Here is a 22,313-nt window from a genome sequence, read left to right on the forward strand (position 1 = left end):
TACTCAATATGCTGGCAGGGGGAGACTTTAAATATTTTGGTATATGTATCTCTTTAGTCTTTTAAAGAAAGCATACTTACATTTGCCTTTATAAAAACTTGTATAAATGTAAGGGTTACAAGTGCAGTTTTGTTACATGTTATATATATCTTATGCCTTTATTTTCCTCATCTCTTTTTAGAAGTGAGCACTATCACATGGTACGTTTATGAGAAGAGGAACCAGCAATGTTTCTTTCCCTCTTCAACTATACTAACAAGATCCATCTGATGTGTAAGCTAGTCTGGGAATTAGGGGCACAGAAAATTGCATATTAAAGTCCTACAACTTTTTTTTTTTTAAGAAAAGCTCTTTCTTGTGATTTGTTGATCCAAATCTTTCTTCTTTTGTATTAACATGATAATGTTGAGAATTGATTCTCTTTGCACCTGGTAACAATATTTTAGTAAGCCTCTTTTCAGTTTTGAATAGTTTGTCATATTTCCATGAATACCTTCAGGTCATATATACTTGGCTTTTTTTTTTTTTTTTTTTTTAGTGCTTTTATAATGGGCCTGCTGTTCAGTCCTCACCACACACTTAGCTACTTCTTTTGGGTGCTTGGGTGCAGAACTTCCTTTGAAGCCAGTGGGAGCTATGTGCACAGATGAAATGTGTGGCAGGAAGGGAACGTTTCCCACCTTCTCCTTTCTCGGGCTCTTTCCTCTCTGTGTGACAATGTTTTCCACTCCTCTGTAGATAAGAATCTTTTTGTAAATTTTCTATATTTAACACCAAGACTAAATGCTGTTAAGCAACATCAGCCATTCTCACCACATCCACTGAGATTAAAAGTGAGTGAAAGACAATTAGGTTACTCTGGCACAAGCTGTGGCCCCATAAACTGATGATTTTTGATAGTGTCTTTCAGCACGTTCTCTTCTGCAAATGCTAGGATTCAGACGAAGGGAATTTCCATTTTGCCTCCCCCTTTAAAAAGAAAGAGAGCATATAAGATATATATATTTTTAATGCATTCTTGATACTTTCCTTGGCTTTTTAGGGCCAGATGGGTGCTCAGTGATACCTCTCAGTTCTTATGTGTGGTCACTGGATTTCATCTAACCCTCTTCCCCAGAAGTCTTGTGTAACACTGAAAAACTTCAGAAGAAGACCATCTACAAATTCCCTTGGCAATCCACGGTGATGTTGAATGGTCTTTCCTTTCAAGAAAGGGCCACCTTAAGTGATTGCTTGAAGAGAAATGACCAGTTGCTTCTAATCTGGAGGTCTGAGGAGTGCCAGGTCTGCTGTGTCATGTACTCCTTTAGATAATCAAAAGACTCCACAGGCCAGTCCTTGCGCTGGCCTGACCACTCCAGATCCTGTACCTGAGGTCTTAGCTTCTTCTTGGTTTCCTTCTCTGAATTATCTTCCAGATCTCTACAACCTATGAAAGGCTAAAATTGAGGCTCTCTTTACCCTAAAAGTATTTCCCCCGTTTAAGTTTCTCCTACATGAAGTAAACTCAATGGGGGTAGTTTGCTTTCACCAACCAGCTCCATTCCAGCTCTTTCAGGTCTGAAATTTAAGGATCTGGAAGGGACACTCCAGAGACTTTTTAACTAAAGGAAACTAAACTTTTAACTAAAGGACATTATTTACTTTTAACTAAAGGAAATTCTTCGTTTTAACTAAAAGAAATTCTTAGTTTTCCAACATGTGTGTTTTCATATGCGCATGGGATTGAACACTTGAGGACAAGTGAAAAGTGTTCTTTAAATATTCAGATATAAAACACATTTACTATTAAACTAATATAAAGGACTCTCCTGCACCTCCAAGAGTAATTTTGTTTTAGAATAACAAAACAAAATTTTGTTTGGAATAAATTACCAACAGTAATTTACATTTACTAACTTATTTAGGATAATTTCCCATGTGTTCTTTGGCAAATTAAATACTCTGTTACTATGTAAGTTTCCTTGTCTGTAAAATTAAATAGAGGAAGTAGATTGTCCCAAAGATGTTTTTAACTATAATCATATTTTTTGATTTTGTGATCTTAGATAAACTTCAGTATTTTCAGTGTGGATAGAAAGATGATTAGAAGGGACAGCTGGACAGAAAGACATAAAGTGCAGAGGTCAAAGTAATTTCGGAGTCAAATTGGATCCTCTCTCTTCTTCTGAAGAAGTGTTTGAATGACTCACGAAGAGCCTCCAACCTTCTCCCCTCCTGCTGATTGTCCTTCTTTCTCTTCTTCTTTGTCCCTTTGTTTTCCTCTTCTTCCTCCTTATGCTCCTCTATTTTCTTCATTCTTTCCTTTTTTTTTTTTTTTGAGATAGAGTCTTGCTCTGTCACTCAGGCTGGAGTGCAGTGGCACGATTGCAGCTCTACAACCTCCACCTCCCAGGTTCAAGTGATTCTTCTGCTTCAGCTTCCTGAGTGGTTGGGATTATAGGTGTGCGCCACCATACCTGGCTAATTTTTTGTATTTTTAGTAGAGACAAGGAGTTTTACCATGTTGGTCAGGCTGGTCTCCAACTCCTGACCTTGTGATCCAACCACCTCTGACTCCCAAAGTGTTGGGATTACAGGGGTGAGCCACCACGCCCAACCTTTTTTTCTGAGGCAGGATCTCGCTCAGGCTGGAGTGCAGTGGCATCTATCTGTAGCCTCAACCCTTGGGCTCAAGCAATCCTCCCATCTCAGCCTCCTGAGAAGCTGAAACTAAAGGCACATGTCACCACATCTGGCTAATATTTAATATTTTGTAGATATGGGGTCTCACTATGTTGCCATGGCTGGTCTTGAACTCCTAGAGGCAAGTGATCCTCCTGTCTCAGCCTCCCAAAGTGCTGGGATTACAGGTGTTAGCCACTGTGCCTGGTCAGTGAAATGGATTTTTGTTAGTTTGATATATTTATTTTATTTTTCAATGAAAGTCCAGTTACCATGATTAAGCCCATATTGTATCTCCTTTGCTACCCCATCCCACATAACTAAGCACCAAAGTTGTCTTAGATTTATTTAATTTCAAAGAACAGAAGAAAGGAAGTCAGTAGTTCATTTGGTGCTATTTTTTCTTGGACATTTTCCATGTACCTGAAGAATGATTTTTTTTCACGTATGTGAAGAGTGTTGACCTATTTTTATTGTTCTTGTTGCTTTCCTATCATTATGTTTTTGTATTGATTTTTTTTTTTTTTTTGGTCAGAGAAGATTTCAAGCAATTTGGAGAAGATTTTAAAGTCATTCAGTCTTTAAAAAATTTGTCCTGCCAGTACTATGAAATATATCTCTATATATTCATTTTTGAATTGATGAGCAGATGACAGGCAGTAGGCAGCAGGATTCATTATTAAACAATTCTTGCATTAGGCTTCAGAAAACTTAGCAATCTGATCTGTAGTACATGAAAATAAGTAAGAAAAGAACAAAAACAGATATATGCATGAGAATTTGGTCTCAAGTCAGAAAATAGCCAACAATTATTTTTACTAGAAATTTTTTTTTTTAAAAAGTAAAGCTAGAAAGTGGGACTATTTGATGCCATTATGAACAAATTAACTAATTATTTTATGTTTTATTGAAAACTTTCTGTTGTTTTATGCCATGTTGAAAATTTTAGAAGTTAGTTGAAGGAGAATAAGAATGATTGAAAGTTTGGAAGACTGAATTTATGAAAAAAAAAAATTTAAAAAGGCAAAGTTCTGGCTGGGCACAGTGGCTCATGCCTGTAATCCCAGCACTTTGGGAGGTCGAGGTGGGCGGATCACAAGGTCAAGAGATCGAGATTATCCTGGCCAACATGGTGAAACCCCATCTCTACTAAAAACACAAAAAAAAGCTGGGCAAGGTGGCATGCACTCACAGTCCCAGCTACTTGGGAGGCTGAGGCAGGAGAATCACTTGAACCCAGGAGGCGGAGGTGGCAGTGAGTGGAGATGGCGACTCTGCACTCCAGCCTGGTGGCAGAGCAAGACTCTGTCCAAAAAAAAGAAAAAAAGATCATCTAATGATGATCTTCCAGTAAAGGTAGTGTGGTTTGGTGGGAAGGGCAGCAGTCTGGGGAACAGAAAGCCAGTGCCTAACCCACAGCTACTCCCAATGATCCCCTGTGTAAAATTGTCCATATTTGTCAAATGAGGGCAGTGTATTGAGTGATTTTTTAAAAGTCTTCCCAGCTCAAACTTTATAATGGCTTTTTATCTTCCAAGAATATAAAACAAAAAGAAATTTGCAGAGTGTATTGAGTTGGCCTTGTTAAGGAAAATAAAAAAGACACAGCATTTTTAAATCTAGGGTTGAAACACTCATAGAATTTGGGAAATTTTATTCAATTTACAATGTTGGCATTTGGGTTCAGTGCTTCTCTTCTTTTCTTTCCCTTTGCAAAGCCCATTGTGTCTTGCTTAGTCTTGGCAGTGTTCAAACACCAGCTCTAGGAAAGAAAAAAAAAGAATAAAAATAGAAAAATTAATGCAAGTACAATTTCTTCTGGGGAGTCCATTGGTTTCCTCTCAGCTTGCCCTACTTTTTCTTAAACTTGCCTTGCATACCAATTTGTTGTGTTTCTTTGCAAATCTTGTCAGAGTTGTTGCAAAAAGAAAAAATTCAAGAAAAGGATGAGAATTACAAAACTAAATAAAACTGACAGGCTACCAGTACTTAAAAGCAAAATAAGAGTGAATTCCCCTCTCCACCCAAGTCCTTCAGGAGCCCATGGAAACAAGTAAATAATTAACTACTTTCACTTGAAGTATGACAAAGAGGGCCTCTGGGTTTGTTGAGCAAGCACGAGATTATCTTCAGCGTCCTATGTGGTCCAAAGGTTCCATAACACGATTTCTGCCCTCAGGGAAATCACATTTCAAAAGTGGGAAAAAGGGAAGTTTAGACTAAGCTAGCCTAGTTCATTTGAAAAATGACAAAAGCTATTTTACCTCTGAGTGTGTCTCTAAACACCTCTGGCATTCCATACAAATGCAATTATTTTCTTCCCTGGGGAGTTCACTGGTTTAGGTGGGTTTTTGTTTTCTAGTTGCTTGGGAGAGTAAGCCATGTTTCAAAAGCTGAGCCATTAAGCAAAGAATAGCAAGCCATAAGCAAGGGACACAGTGGAGAGTGAAAAATCTATAATGGTCTATGCGCTTATGAACTATTTAGTATTTAAGAGAAGTTTCACTTTTTAAAAAATTCAAAGGCATAAGTATAATATTAGTTTTCAGTAGTTGGAAAACAAATCAAAGTTAACGTAATAAACACTATTGATTGTGGAATCTTTGCACTTTAGAAAGGATTCCTAAAGCATCTATTAAAAAAAAAACTCCTCTAAAATCCAGCTAATAAATTGGCTCTCGAATCCAGGGAAAGAGGGGAGTCAATACATTGGCTCCCCCAAAAAAATAAGAAAAAAAGAAAAAGAAAATCACTCTGCAACCTACTTGTTTTGAGTGTAAGGCCTTGGGTCTGTTTTCCAGGATGAAGAGAGAAGGAAACATTCCCTGTATGGTTATGCATTTGTATTTAATGTATACAGAATTTTGGCGAGGTGTTATAAATCAGACAAAAAAGAGAATGTATTTTACCCTTAGATAGCAATTACTTAAGGGGATACAATACAGCAGCTTAAGAAAGTCTAGGAACTATTAACAATCTGCTTATCACTGGGTGAAAGTGTTGTCCTACACACTGATTATGGAGTTGAATATCATATCATAGATAGGAGTGACAGATCGATACAATCTGGCTTTTCCTTCATTCAGTTTCTTAACTTGTGGCTAGAAGCCAGGGGTATATTTTGCTGTCTTTGTTCCTCCCTCCACACATGCTCTGGTGAACAGCTGTTATGTTTTCCTTTCCTTGCTTAGCCATGATCAGTGTACTTTTTTGAGATCCTAGTAAGAATTTTAATCAGTCCTGGCCAGTAATTACTCTTTCCAGATGTAAATTTCTTACGCATACTTCATTTTTATTCTTCTCCAGTGTTACAAAGAAGGGTGAAATTCTCTCTGTTACAGAGCTTGTACCATTAGCAGGAAGGACGTAAATTGCTTCCCTCAGTCCTCCTGTAAAATGGGTGAGGGCATCATTTTCTGATACTGCTAATCTAAAGCAGAGATATTTTGGTGATTGCATCTGCTTTTGTTTTTCTTCTTCCCTGACCCCAAGAATGTTGAGTGTTTTACTATTTCCACATTGCACACGTTCTACCTAGTCTAAAGAAAACAAATTAGTCAGGAACAATAGCTATTGTACCTCCCAATACATTCTCAACATGCCCGCATACGTCTACAAAACTTTCAAGTGTTTCACCCAATGAGGGTATGAAATAGCTTAGAATAAGAGTTTTTAATTTTGGTCATTTTTGTCTGCTTTGACTTTCTCCATATCATCTCAGAAACCATTATGTGACATTCAATCAACTGAATTATCTGCTCGAAATATTTTATTGATTTAACTTATATGTATGCAATTTTTACATATCATGGATATATATAAAATGAAGTTCTTGTCTTAATAGGGGAATGCCAGGCAAACAAATAACTGTGATATATGCCAATGTGTCAAGAGCTATGTGAATAGGGCAAAAACTAAATATTATAGGAGTTCAGGAGTGGTAAGGAGACATTTCTGGTTGCTGCCATCAGGGAATACTTCAAAGATGAGGTGGCATTTGAACTCAGCTCCTAAGTAAATAAAATTTCAACAAACAAAGACAGGGTGGAGTATAGATTGGTCAAAGCATACAAAATTTCAGTTAGACAGGAGGAATAAGTTCAATAGACCTATTGTACAACACAATGACCATAGTTAATGACAATGCATTGTATCACTTGAAAATGGTCGAAATAGTACATATTAAGTGTTCTCACCACAGAAGAATATGTGTGAGAATGCATGTTAATTAGTTTGATATAGCTATTCCACAATGTATATATATTTTAAAACATAATGCTGTACACCATACATATATATAATTTTTATTTGTCAATTTAACAAATAAAAAAGAGGGTAACAAATAGAAATGGGGAGAATGGGGAGGGAATTTAGAGAGAGAGAAATTTAAACAAAGATACAGAGATATGATCATGCTAGATGAATTGTCAGGGCGAAGGCTGTCAGATCTTGGAGCAGGGAGCCAATGTATTTAGACTAAAAGCTAAGACTGGAAAAATAGGTATAATTTTAAAATTATGGTATATAAATTTTATGGTATATAAATTTTAAAAAATAGGTATATAAATTATACCTATTTTTCCAGTCTACAATTTTGAATGCAAGGCTAAGAAGTTTACATTTAATTCAACAGTTATGGGAACTTGGCACTATTAGATTGAAATAGTTTGATTGGGAAGACCGTATATGGGAGACCAGTGGCCATTGATTGTGTTGTGTTGAGGACTGAGCTTTGGGCCTTGACTAGGAAGCTACTGGTGATCATGGAAAAGAAGACAGAGATATCAGACATTCCAGAGGCAGAAGTAACACAATGGGAAGTTCAATTGAATAGAAAAAGAGAAGTCTGAGACAAATGAGATGGGAGCTGTGTTCCTCCCTACAGGATTGTTATGGTGAGTCTTATTCTTTCTCTGCTTCAATGTGTGCATATCTTGGAGCATGGTGCAGGCTGTGTAAACTACACTCTTCATTCTGAATGCTCATCTGCTCCAACTTTACATTTCTGAAATTAAGATACTTCTTATGATCTATGGATATGTTTAATGTAGAAATTTTTCTTGAAAGGCAGTTAGTAAATCAATGGTGGATATTTTAATTGATGACATCTTATCATCAAAGAAATAAAGTGTACTTTATTGCTGTGTTTGGGTTTTGCTTTTGAAACAAAGTTATCGTTTTGGGTTTTGTTTTTCAAACAAAATTATTCTGTAGTCTTGCGATTAAGCCAAACAGCCTAGAATGCATAAATTACATTTAAATATTAAAAAAACAGTAAATATTATCCAACAAACACCTACATTGCCCAGAATAATGAATCACTGCAAAAGTAAGTCAACTGTCAGAGCTTTGGGCAGATTATGAATGTATTCATCAAATGCTTACTGATTAGCTCTTATGAAAAAGCCACTTTTCTAAGTCCTAGAGGGACAAAAAAATAAATGAGAAAAGAATTCTGTCTTGGAGTTTGGGGTGGAGTGGTGGAGCTCCCAAGAAGAAAAGACAGGTATACATAATTTTTTTTTTAGACAGAATTTCGCTCTTGTTTTATTTGTCAATTTAACAAATAAAAAATTTGCACTCCAGGCTGGAGTACAATGGTGAGATCTCGGCTCACCGCAAACTCCGCCCCCCGGGTTCAAGGATTCTCCTGTCTCAGCCCCCCGAGTAGCTGGGATTACAGACACGTGCCATCACACCCGGATAATTTTGTATTTTTAGTAGAGATGGGGTTTCTCCATGTTGGTCAGGCTGGTCTTGAACTGACCTCAGGTGATCCACCCACCTTGACCTTCCATAGTGCTGGGATTACAGGTGTGAGCCACTGCACCTGGTCAGGTATACATCATTTTAACAAGGCAAAATGTGATTTATCATAAGAGAGATCCTGAAGTTGTGCTTTGGATTATTTGAAGAGGAGATAATTATGTTTGCTTGGGAATATCAAACAAGACTTCAGAGAAGATGTGGCATTTAAATTGGGCCAGGGAGAGTGGGAAGAATTTCTGTAGATAGAGGTCAGAACCTGGAAATGACCATGTATGTTTAGGGAACACAGTAGTTCAGAGTAGCTGGGATGCAAACTATGAGAAGTAACCGTGATAATTGTAGGAAGCAATTGTCAAGCAATTACCATGTGCCAGGCAGTGTTGTGTTTTACTTGAAGTGTTATTGGTCCCATTTTATAGATGAGGACGGGGAGGCACAGTTAAAAACCTGTGCAAAGGGCTAAGAGCCCAAGCATCACCAGTAGGCTTTACTTCTTTAGTAAGCAGAATGCATGTAAGAGCACACACACAGTGATGTTCAGCTGTGAATGAATGCTGAACACGGATCAGGGGAGGTGTTGTAAACTATGTGAAAGGGTTTGAAGTTTATTCTGTAGCTGAAGTGACACTGTGTCACTACCATTATGATGTGTATAGCAGGACTGAACCATAATGGTCTTTAGTAATATGGTACCAGGGAAGTGTAGGTTGTGTGTCAAATTCAAGCATCTTTCAGGGAACATTTAAACTCCGAAATTTTCACAAGACTTTGCATTCTCAAAGATCTTTTCTATTCCTATGTCGTTTATTTTGATCCTCATAATCATGTGGCATTTCTTTCTGTGTTGGTTATTAGGGGAAATGTACTCCAAACTGGCACTGATTTTCTCAAAGTTCTATGGCTGGCAGGTGGTGGAGCCAGGGAAAGAAACAAGACCTCTGGAAGCTAGATAATTGCTACTCTCTTCTACTTAGTCCTTGGCTCTTTCTTCTGTTTACTGGTTTTGTCTCAACAATCCCCCCTTTTACAATCAGGGGTATAAATGAACATGCATATGAGAATTGATAGGTTTGCTTGACACTGGAAGCCAGTTCTCCTAAGTAGAAGATAGTATTCTTACCAATCGAGAGAAATGGACCATTCTCTGGCTGACACTAGCCGAAGCAGGAGACCAGGTGTTTGCCTAGTAGCTTCTGTACATTTCCATTGATGAGTAAGGAGCAGTCCTGGCAGGCTGCCTCTAGAAACTCAGTGTCTGGGCTTCATGGCAATTCCCCTAGGCTTCTCTTTCAGGAACTAGGCCAGCTGTCCAATTCTCTTGGGCAAATCATTCATTCCACAACCTCTTCCCTGTCCCAGCTTATTAGTAAAATAAGATGTTCACAGAATGCTTGGCTAAAGAGCAAGTGTAACTCTTTCTCAATTCAACATGTTGTTTTTTTTTTTTTGCCATGTATTTATTTGTAAAATTTAAATACTTATTTCAAAGATCTTCCTCTCTATTTTGAGTCAATATCTAGACTAAGGAAGTACTGGATAATTATCTGTTCTTGGGATTGACAGCACATTCTACTTTTAATATGGTCATAAATATCTCTAAATATAAGGAAGAATGAATAATATATAAATATCCTAGGGCTGCCATAACAGATTACCGCCAACTTAGTGGCTTAAAGTTTATTTTCTTACAGTTCTAAAAGTTAGAAGTTAGAAATGAAGGTGTCACCAAGGCATGCTTCTTCTGAGACTCTGCACAGAAGCTTGATTCCCTCTTCTCTGCTTCTAGTGGTGGCTGTCAATTCTTGGTGCCCTTTGAGTTGAAGCTACAAAGTTTACAATCCCAAATCTGCCTCTATCATCACATGCGGTTCTTCCTGTGTGTCCATCTTCACATGGCGTTTTAATCTTCTTATAGGACACCAGGCATATTGGATTAGGGCCCTCCCTAATGACTGCACCTTAAAAAGACCCTATTTCTAAATTAGGTTGCTGTTACAGGTACCAAGGGTAAGGATGTCAATATATCTCTTTAGGAGGACACAATCGGTCCATAAAACAGAACCAATAATTGACAATCTTCCTTTATTACCATTAGTTATATACTTGTCATATCACTTTCTCAAGATTGTAAACTTCTTAGGCATATGAGCTGAGCTATAATAGAAGTGCTTTGATCCTCTTTGGTAAATCCATAGTCTTGTTAGAATTATTGTTTTAATTGTAATCATACAAAACTTATTTTGTCAGTCTCTATTTTCTACTGTATTTTTTTCCCCATGAGGGCAGGGATCTGCTCATTTTTACATTCTCACAGGGTTAGCACAATTAACAGGAGATAGTATTGAAAAGTGGCTAACTTTGTCACATTTGGAAATGATGATATGGATTCTAATTCTGGCTGTTCTGGGTCTTAGCTGTTAACCTTAGGCAAGTGTGTCAGCTTCAGAATCTTCATCTGGAAAGAATGATAAATATTATATTCTTCTTATAGTTTGTAAGAAATTAGACACTCTTTGCATATTGCCTAGCTATTATTGTAATTATAGACTCAGTAAGTGCTTGCAGAATTGAATTCAAGGAGGCCAAGCAGTCTAGTCATCATTCTGCCATTAAATTACTCTATTTCTTTGGGCAAGACTGCCATCTTTTCTGAGCCTTAGTTTGTTTACCTGCAAACTAGGGGACTAGATGAGATGACTCTAAGATCCCTTCCAGTCTGTAAATTCAGCTAGTATCTCCTTATGACTTCAAGAATACATATATATACACACATACATGTACAGATATATATATGCATTCAGTCAGTCCTCTGTATCCAGGGGTTCCACATCTGTGGATTCAACCAACAATCGATTGAAAATATAATAAAATAAAACTGGATGGTTGTAGCTGTATTGAACATGTACAGACTTTTTTCTTGCTATTACTTCCTAAACAATACAACTATTTACATAGCAATTACCTTGTATCAGGTATTATAAGTAATCTAGAGAGGATCTAAAGTATATGTGAGTATATGCATAGATTATATGCAAGTGCTACATTATTTTATACAAGGGACTTGAGCATGTGTGGATTTTGGTATCTGCAGGGATCTTGGAACCAATCCCCCACAGATATTGAGGGATGACTGGAGATATACAGATGGAGAGAGAGAAATATATACATATATTTGATATATATAGTAAATCAATATATACTTCATTCTATTCTTTATTGAGGAATCTAACAAAAATGTGGATTTATTAGAGGGCTATATTGTGATTGGTTTCTCTCTTGTGCTTACTACCCTGCACTGTATATATTTGACTTATTTTGTCAATTAAGTAAAATTCGAGAAATATTTATGGCTGCCTATTGTAGTCAGGCTTTGTGCTAGGTTATGGGCACACAAAAATGAATAGCATACTATTCCCTGTGTTACATTTGAATCTCAAAACAATTGAGATTTCATATCTTTTTTTTTTTTTTTTAACAAATTGTAAACAGGCAGGAAAAAGAAATAAAATGGAGGATTCTTGTTTTCTAAGAAGTTACCTTATTGCGCTTCTGTAATTCCTTCTGCTACACAGACACACTCTCACACACACACAACTTTCTAGACTCTGAAAACAGAAGTAGAGAAAGTGAGGAACATTCCAGCATTGCTTTCTGCTGGTGTTTCTCTGCTGATCCACTTACTATTCTCAAAGACAAGTCCCCTATAGATGGCAGAGCTAATCTAGGCAGGTCCAGATGGTTAAGCAGATTGGAGGAGGGTCTATTTGGGAAACTAAGGTCAAAGTTTCCCTGGAGCTCATCCATCCACATCCACCTCTGGATGTGGCTTATCACCTTTATTCAATGGGTTGAGTTGGGATCTCCCTAGTAGGTAATATTTGAACTGGGGTTGAGAGAGAGAGAGAGAGAGAGAGAGAGAGAGAGAGAGAGAGAGAGAGAGAGAGAGAGAGAAATGAAACAGGCCAAGGGAAACAGTGTTTTGGGCGGAAGCAGCAGCAAGTGAAAAGCCCTCAGGAGAAATTGCTTCCTGTTGGAGGAAGAGAAGGGAGGAAGGCCAGGGTGACCAGGGTGTGGTATGATATGAAGTTGTAGAACTTGCTAGAACATGCAGGACCTTGAAGGATACGGTAAGGAGTTTGGATTTTATTCGAAGCCCAAGGGAAAATCATCTAGATTTCATGTGGATGTTTTGTTGTTCCAAGTATTACACAAAATTCCAGTCTCCAAACAGGTTTCTTGCTTTCTAAGAAGTTCCTTTCTGTAGCCTTGAAGCGCTTCCCGATTCTGCTCACACCCATTGGGCAAGAGTTCATATTAAGTAAAAGCCAAGTACTGAGTGTGACTCAGGATGCTAGGGAAGGGAAGAGGAAGGAGCTCTGTCACTTGTTTACCTTGAATTTTGATAAAAGATTTGTATTTCGAAATAGAACTGTGTGTGTGGTAAAGAAGGGTGGGGGTAATAAGTGAATTAGACACTAGAAAACTGCCACTTTAGAAACGGTGGATTTCCAAAGAACGCACCAATGCCTTTCACCACCATAAAAGTTAATGGCTCGTGATTGTTGTGTTCCTCTCTGCTACTACATTATTTTGTGGAGACTTCACTAGATCTTTTTGAGGAGGAAAAAAAATGATAAAGAAATATGGAAGAATTGCCTAAAAGAATGAAAGCAAAAATCACATTAAGCAAAATAAAATCTTAGCCTGTCAACAAATGCCAAACAGCCAATAGATGAACCAATAATATTCATTGGTAAGCATAAACAGAAGTATGAGGACCTACAAAACCATAAAATATTATGAACTAAATATGATTGGCTTTTTAAAATTCTCTGTGAATTGTTGATATTTTTAAAGTTGATCAAATAATATATGGATGCATACTTACTATAAAAGATTTAAGCCATATATGGCATAAACTTTGAATCTTTCTCCCCACTTTCTCCCACAACTGTTCCAAAAGTAACCACTATTCTATTAACAGGCTGGTGTGTATCTTTCTAGTGTTTTTTAAAAATGTCTATACATGTTAGTATTGATATATATGTGAACTTTAAGAAAAAAAGTATAAACTGGATCACACCATACCTATTGTTCTACCTTTTTCTCCACTTTGACTTAAAAATATTTATCAGCATATAAATATTTAATTTATATTTTTTAATGGGTGCAAAGTGTTCCATTAAATTAAATTACCATAAATTATTTAACCAATTCCCTATTAATGTAAATTTAAAATCCAATTTTTTGTAATCAAAAATAATGCCACAAGAATCATTCTTGAATTGTTTTTGGCACATATGGAAATATTTCCACAGGGTCAATATATAAATATATTATTTTCTTGAGACAGGGTCTTACTCCATTGTCCAGGCTGGAGTGCAGTGGCTCAATCTCAGCTCACTGCAACCTCTGCCTGCTGAGTCCAGGCCATTCTCCTGCCTCAGCTTCCTGAGTAGCTGTGACTACAGACGCCTGCCGTCATGCCTGGCTAATTTTTATATTTTTAGTGGAAATGGGGTTTCACTATGTTGGCCAAGCTGGTCTCAAACTCCTGACTTTAGGTGATCCACCCACCTCGGCCTCCCAAGGTGCTAGAATTACAGGTGTGAACTACTGCACTTGACCCTAAGGGTCAATTCTTAAAAAAAGATTCACTACCATTAAGTGTCAGAAGTGTAACACATTGCATGTTGCACATTTAAAATTTTGATACTGTCACATTACCCCACTGTGATTGTGTCTTTATTGATCTGTACTCCTACCAAAGTGTTTAAGTGCTTACTTACCTGCAACTTTGCCAATACTGGATATCACCAAACTTCATTATTTTTGTTTATTTGGTGAGCAAAATTAGTATCTAACTATTTCAATTTTTGCTTTCTTAATTACTAATGAGGGTGAGTTCCTTTAATAAATGTATTGATAATTTTTATTTCACCTGTAAATTATCTGTTTATAGCCTTTGCTATTTAAATATACTTTGCTGAGAAGTATAATTTTAAGCACTCTATTATAACCATCAAGCAATTGTCTGTCACAAATAATTTATTGCTATCTTTCACTTAGCTCTCACCCATGTACATTATAGCTTTCATTGAACAGAAGTTTTTCTTGTTTACATTGCTAATGCTTTCTGGGCTCTTATGTATTGTTAGGAAAAGCATTCCCAACCTGATTCTATTAAATATTCTATATTTGCTATTCTTTTAGAGATTTTAAATTATTTTTACTTTTCTAACTCCTTAAGCTGCCTGGAAATTACTATTATATTGTGATAAAAAGCTAAGATTTAATTTTTTTCAAATGGGTTCCAGTCTTATTTCTTGGAAGACATACTCTTTTCCTAATACATTGAAATAACTTCATGGAATAATAAATTCCTACATACGCATGTGTATGTTTTGGGTGTCTGTATTCTTTTGACAATATTATATTTGTAGACATTATTTTAATTGATGTTTTCTATTTGACAACACAGTTCTAACCCATATAATATTAAAGATAGTTTTCCCAATGCCCATCCTTACCTCCAATTCTTACCTTTTTTATTTTCAGATTTTTCTTGGCTAGTCTTGTGCACTTTCTCTTTCAGATAAGTGTGAGAATATATGTCAAATTTTGTAAACAAACAAAACCTCCATAGAGGTTTTGTTTTACTTGCAGTAAACGGACTATTTTAGAACATTTGGGGATAATAAACATCTTTACAAAAAGGGCTCTTCTCATATGAGAACATAGCATAACTTTTCCTTAGTCCAAACTCTAGAATTTTTTTTTTTTTTTTGAGACAGAGTCTCACTCTGTCACCCAAGTGGAGTGCAGTGGTGCAATCTTGATTGACTGCAATCTCCGCTCTCCAGGTTCAAACTATTCTTCTGCCTCAGCCTCCCAAGTAGCTGGGACTACAGGTGTGTGCCACCACGCCCAACTAATTTTTGTATTTTTGGTAAAGAGAGGGTTTCACCATGTTAGCCAGGCTGGTCTTGAATTCCTGACCTCAGGTGATCCATCTGCCTCTGCCTCCCAAAGTGCTGGGATTACAGGCATGAGCCACCACGCCCGGCCTTAGAATTTTCTTCATAACATCTTAAGAATGCTTACTAAGTTCATTTCAGTTTATGACTTTTTGGCTATTTTGATGTGTCTTTCTCCCATTCTTATAAGTTATTTTGTAATAAAATAATATTATAATATAACATATTAACAAATATATAACATAATAATTGCTACTATGTAAGAAACTGGTTTCCTTGTATTTGTATATTGTTATTTGAATGCTATAGTTCAGAAAAATTCTTACCAGGTTTTTGTTCTTTATGAATTGTCCTGCATAGTCTAGTTATGAAGCCATATAATCAACAAACTTGACAGTTTTGTTCTGTTCTGTTTCTTTATAAATTCTACACCTTTTATTTGTTAAGTACTGTCGAACTGTGAAGAGTGATGATGGTTATGGTCATAGTAGTCTTCCTTCTTAAGATAATAAAAACATTTATTTTTCTTTCTCTCTCTCTTTTTTTTTTTTGAGACAGAGACGGAGTTTCACTCTTGTTTCCCAGGCTGGAGTGTAGTGGCACAATCTCGGCTCACTGCGACCTCCGCCTTCCGGTTTCAAGCAATTCTCCTCCCTCAGCCTCTCAAGTAGCTGGGATTACAGGCACCTGCCACCACACCTGGCTAAGTTTTGTATTTTTAGTACAGACAGGGTTTCACCATGTTGGCCAGGCTGGTCTCGAACTCCTGACCTCGTGATCTGCCCGCCTTGGCCTCCCAAAGTGCTGGGATTACAGGCGTGAGCCACCAGGACTGGCCTACATTTTAATATTAAGGTTAATGTTTGATGGGTATTTCTGGTAGACACTCTTCATTATGTTAAGGTATTTTTCCTTCTATCCCTAGCTTACTTTGAATTTTTAAAAGCAAAAATGAATCTTAATAGCTTCAACATCTATTACATTGAATTTAATTTCTTTTTAATGCAGAATTTAGTGATTTCTATTAATATTTGATATCCTTATTGAGCTGTTCTTGTATCCTGGAGTATGTCCAATTTGGTTGAGAGGCATTATTTTAACACACTGATTGATTCAATTTGATATTTTAATTAAGATGTTTGTATCCACATTAATAAGTGAGATTGGCTTAGTTTCTTCTCTCCTTCTCTTTCATTCCCTCTCTCCTTCCCTTTTTTCCTTTTTATCTTCTATTACCAGTTTAGGAATAGGTTGATTTTATAGACAACTGGTTTTATGGTCTGGAAAGATTAATGTAAGAATTATCTATATCCAGAAAATTTGGCATAACAATGGTAAAATAATCTGGGTCATATATATATATATATATATTTTAAGATGGAGTCTCATCCTGTTGCTCAGGCTGTGGTGCAGTGGTGTGATCTCAACTCACTGCACCTCCACCTCCTGGGTTCCAGCGATTCTCCTGCCTCAGCCTCCTGAGTAGCTGGGACTACAGGCGTGTGCCACCATGCCTGGTTAATTTTTGGTATTTTTAGTAGAGACAGGGATTTCACCATGTTAGCCAGGATGGTCTTGAACTCCTGACCTTGTGATCCGCCCGCCTCAGCCTCCCAAAGTGCTGGGATTACAGGCGTGAGCCACCTCGCCTGGCCTATATTTTTTTAAAGGATAGATTTTTGACTACTTTTTCAATATCTTCTACAATTTTGGATATACTCAAGATGTTCATCTCATGATATACATACACACACACTCCTATTTGTAAATATTTTATTTTCTTGCCTAAGGTCATGCTCTTTGACTCAAATAGATTTGAATGAACTCATTTCAACAAATTATTCCTATGTTCAAATAGAAACAGCCCTCTTCACTGACACCAATTTCTATTGGATGTGACTAATAAAATTCATTTATTTCATGGTTGTTATGGCAGCAAGATAAAAATACATATACATCAGGTTAAAAATAAAACTGAATGAAAATTATCTATCTCTCTCTATATGACTTGATTTTGACATTTATTCTTGATTGGACATATTCTTATTTTATTAATTAAGTAACTTTAAAAGAAAAATAGCTACTTCTTTTTTAAAGATAATAGTCCTCAAAGAAGGAAAATACTCCTGGTAATAAGTGGTCAACCAATCATATTGGTCAACCAATCATTAAACTCTTAAAGCCTTAATCTTTCTTGGAAACGCATCTCCATATTATAGGACAATTCCCTTAGTACACAAAAGTTGTTCATTCTAATTGAGTTAAACTCTCTCTCCCTTTGTCTTAATAGGTTAATGAACAAAATATTGTTTTGAATGAATTTTAGACAAATCCAGAATTAGGGGTACTTTAACTATTGGTTATCCTGGTTACTTTGTGTTTCATTTTAAAGAGATTTTATACTGTTAGGGTCTTATCTCTCTAAAAAGGAGACAGTCTGTAGAAATTGGGGAACTCATTAGAGGGCCGACACTTCTTTTTAATAGAGGGATTCAATAGTCTACTGTTCTTCACACTCTATGTGAAGAGTCTTTTCTGTCTTCTATAGGCCTGTGTTTTCATTCAGTTTTATTGTTTAACCCGATTAAATCATGTGGTGTGAATAGGAACACAATATAAAGTAAAGCAATTACAACTGCTGTGGTTGATGTCAGGGCTGAAAATCTCAGAATCCCCCTCTCATGTCTTTTTTTCCCCTCTTTTTCCCTTCTTTCCCAGGTCATTCAAAGGATCTCCTTACATTTTCATGAGTATAGTTTTAAAATCATTGCATAGATTACCTCTTAAGACTCAAACAACCCTGATGTATTCACAGAGCATTTTGTATAGATATATGACAAGTCCACGGGAGAAGCTGCCTTTTAAAACCTGTGCACATACCGACTGCCTCCAAGTGGCCCCTTCAATACTACTCTGTACCTTCAACCTGGACCCTCTTAGAGAGCTGTCTCTGCCATATGCCCAACATGCTCAAAGTACTCTCCCTAAATCTGAAATAGATAAAGAAGCAAATGGAGTTTTAAAAATGCAGTTAATGATGTTTCTACGTGATAAGTGCACCAAATGAATGTGTCTACTCTTACATTTAAAAGAATGTTGAAATTATCTTACTGAGTTATTTCATGAAAGACTGATCTAGATAATCTATTTAAAGCCCTAATTGAATTTATTGGCTTAATCCCTTGAATGATATTGCAATCTACCCATAGCTTCATGATTTGATTGAATTAAACTTGAATCAGTCAGAAAATTGTTTCCTTGCACTTGAATTAAAAACGGAATAGATTTGATATACTGCTATTATTTATATTAGGTTTAAAGTTTTTCTTTGTGCTGTTTTAAATATGCATGTCACAACTCTAAGCAATATTTGGTTTATATCACATTAGGATTTCTAATATAGGGTCATTATGACCTTTGTTGCTGTTATTTCCCTTTCCTGAGCTGCCTATTTTTCAGGGCCAGTCCTAGTTACAGATTTTTAGTTTATCATTTTCTGAAGAAGGCTATTACTCTCTGGGGAGTAGTGTTCATAATCCCAATGACCCACACTGAATGTTTGGGGAAGCTGAGGACATCTGTCTACCCAGCTTCATCACTCAAATAAAGTGGTACATAGGACAGAACAGTTTCACAGTTAGTGGATCCTTATCTATGAGAGTAACCTTACTAAATTAAATTTACCTTCTATAAATTCAAAGGCACAATATTCAAATATTGTCTATGTGACTTTAACCATCTCCTACATCAGTCCAGAGAGCCAAATAAAAACTTCCTATCCAAATAAAGGCAAAAGGCCAAAATAAAACAAATCAGCAAAGCAAACCAAAACAAAACAAAATCCTACAATGTTCCAGGAAACCAAATAAAATCTTCTTGTGCAAATAAAGGCAAACAGCAAAAATAAAACAAACAAAAAACTCAACAACTATCTTAAGATCAGAAAGGCATAGAAGAAATCTCATTTTTTAAGCAACCAATTACTCTTCTTCCATTTCTAACAATTATGTAGAAATTTCAGACATTGGCTCTGTTGATGGTTTTCAAACACATCTTGATATTTAGTGGTAAGGAATTCACATGTAGCCTTCAGACTTCTCCAGGGCGGGCAAGAGCATCCTTGCTGCATGTGGAGTCATTTGGTAATGAATAGGGCTATTCATATAGAATTAATGTCATTTCCTTTTTAGCTTTTCCTTTTGAATTCTTGTTACTTAAAATTCAATAGATATAGCTTACTTTATACGATGTGCCATGCATGGACAATTCTGTCTCTTTTTTCCTGCAAATATTTGTTTTAGATAAATGAACACTGAGGTTTAGAGAGTATAATATTCATCAGTTCAAGCCACCTAACGAACACCATAGCATAACAAATACCATACACTGAGTGGCTTTAAACAGTAGAAATTTATTTTCTCACAGTTCTAGATGCTGAAATCCAAGATTGAGGTACTGGCAGATTCAATACCTGGTGAGGGCTCTCTTCCTGGCTTGCAGAAGGCTGCCTTCTTGCTGTGTCCTCACATGGTGGAGAGAGAGCCCTCTGCCACCTTTTCTTATGCGGGCACTAATCCTATCAGGTCTGAGCCTTATCCTCATGACTTCATTTGACCTTAAATAATTAATTAACCTCCTTATAGGCCATATCTCTAATATAGTCACATGGAATCTTAGTGCTTTAATGTATGAATTTTGGGGGACACAACTCAGTTCATAGCCTTTAAAGCAGCAGAGCTAGGATTTGAATCTAAGTAGTGTAACACTGGAACCCTGTTGTCAACCCTCTTACAGCTGCCTGAGATTTTCATGAATGATTATAAGGTTAGCTCAGTTTGTCTTGCAAGCCTTTCCACCTTTCTTTCAGTGTTCCATACTTTAGGCATATTCCCCTCACCTGACTCTACCAAATCTCCATGTTATAGGCCCTCAGTGTTCATCTCATTTGTACTAAAGATTAATTCCTTCCAAAGGTATTTGCATATTTATGAACAAAATGTCCCAAATAAGAAGCGTGCCTCACATAACAAACATTAGCTTTTAGAAAACACGGCAGACAATCCCAGCACTTTGGGAGGCTGAGGCGGGTGGATCACGAGGTCAAGAGATCGAGACCATCCTGGCCAACATGGTGAAACCCCATCTCTACTAAAAAAATACAAAAATTAGCTGGGCATGGTGGCGCGTGCCTGTAGTCCCCGCTACTTGGAAGGCTGAGGCAGGAGCATTGCTTGAACCTGGGAGGCAGAGGTTGCAGTAAGCCACTGCACTCCAGCCTGGCGCCTGGCGACAGAACAAGACTCTGTCTCAAAAAAAAAAAAAAAAAGAAAAGAAAACACAGTAGACATATTTTTAAGAGACTCTCCTCATCTTTCAGATCACCCCTTAGTGAAAATTGTAGTACTTTGGAATATGAGCTTGTAGTATATACATTTCCTACCGATTTATTTTTTCCTTATTAATACCACAGAACACTCTTGTTTAATTTATTTTGTTTAATACTACTGCTTCTACCTTTTTCTTTTTATTAACACACATTTATTGAACAATTTTTATATGTAGGATATAAAGTATACATTTAAAGATAAAATATGTCCCTTGCTTTCAAGGAAATTAGACATTAGCAGAGAAACAGACTTGTATACAATTAACTATTGTCCTAACTAAAATATATTAAATGTCAAAAGAAGGATCTAAAAAAATGATATGACATTTCAGAGAATGAATCAGATAAGAATATAAAATGATTTTTATTTTATTTTACTTTGTGAACAGTGAGGTACTCCTGAAACCTTTTGAGTACCTAAATAGCTTGATCAGATTCATTTTCAGAGTCACTTCTCTAAAATAAAAAGGAGATTGAAGGGGAATAATAATTTTCCTAAGGTAAATCCTAAAAGAAAAGAGATGTAAACAGTAGAACACCTTTGTAAGTCAAGGATTTGATGTTTGGAAGTCACATTCCCCTTAAAAGATTACTGTTTATCCGCCCTTTCTCACAAGGCACACTGTCGATCAGGATATTATTAAAATATTTAGTGACTGGCATGACACAGGCACTGACAGAACAAGGAACTGACCAATAAAAATAGACAAGGTCATACATTTGTAATTAACAGGTGTGACCATATTGATATGGGGTGGCTGGATGTCAGAGCTGTTTTTTGGCCCTTGTTTTGTATCCAGGGATCCCATGATTTGAAAAATTTTAATTGTTAAACATATTTCATTAATTAAGTAATAAGTAAATTATTTTCCAGTTTCTTAATTGAATGATGATCTATGAGTTACATCAAGATTAGTATAACAATGAATTGGTACAATTTTAGTAGTATTTATAAAAATGGGGGAGTCAGTTGGCTTAAGTGGGTGACCTTATATTAAGCAAATGTATAATTTCATTTGGCATTTTAAAATATTAAGAATATTAAAAATACTTACATAACTTTATCAAGTTCCTAGGAAATTGTGGACAGCTGTCCTCCATTAATAATGTTGATTTAAGTTACATGCCTCATAGCCTAGAAAGGCTTTTAAAATCAATTTCTGTCTCTCTCTTCCTAATACACCCCCCCACACCCACCCCCACATATACGTGTATACATAACTGTACATATCTGTAAGTATAGATTTTACATGAATGTCTTTGTAATTGATATGTTCTTTAGTTGCCAAGGTATTTACCACTCCCTTTTGCCTTACACATTTATGTTACCCACCTGGCTTCTGAAAACATATGTGTTTTTATTCCCGATTTAGAAATGTTTTTGGTGATAACATTTTGCCCATGTCAAAATTCAATTTCAGTATAATGAATCATGCTGTGATAGAGTTTTTAAAATCTATACTTGGCTTCAACTTTTGAAGCACTATTAATTCAGATTTTACTATTTATATTTGGCA

The 22,313-nt window shown here is 36.4% G+C and overlaps 1 protein-coding gene across 1 annotated transcript in view; it reads left to right on the forward strand.

Annotated features, from left to right (window-relative positions):
• The window catches only part of CYTIP (cytohesin 1 interacting protein), a 71,898-nt gene that overhangs the window by 18,166 nt on the left and 31,419 nt on the right, over positions 1–22,313 (forward strand). The gene's annotated exons all lie outside the window — the stretch shown is intronic.

The sequence above is a fragment of the Aotus nancymaae genome, unplaced genomic scaffold (genome assembly GCF_030222135.1).
Source record: "Aotus nancymaae isolate 86718 unplaced genomic scaffold, 86718_ANA_hifiasm-v0.15.2.pri h1tg000029l, whole genome shotgun sequence".
Lineage (NCBI taxonomy): Eukaryota > Metazoa > Chordata > Mammalia > Primates > Aotidae > Aotus > Aotus nancymaae.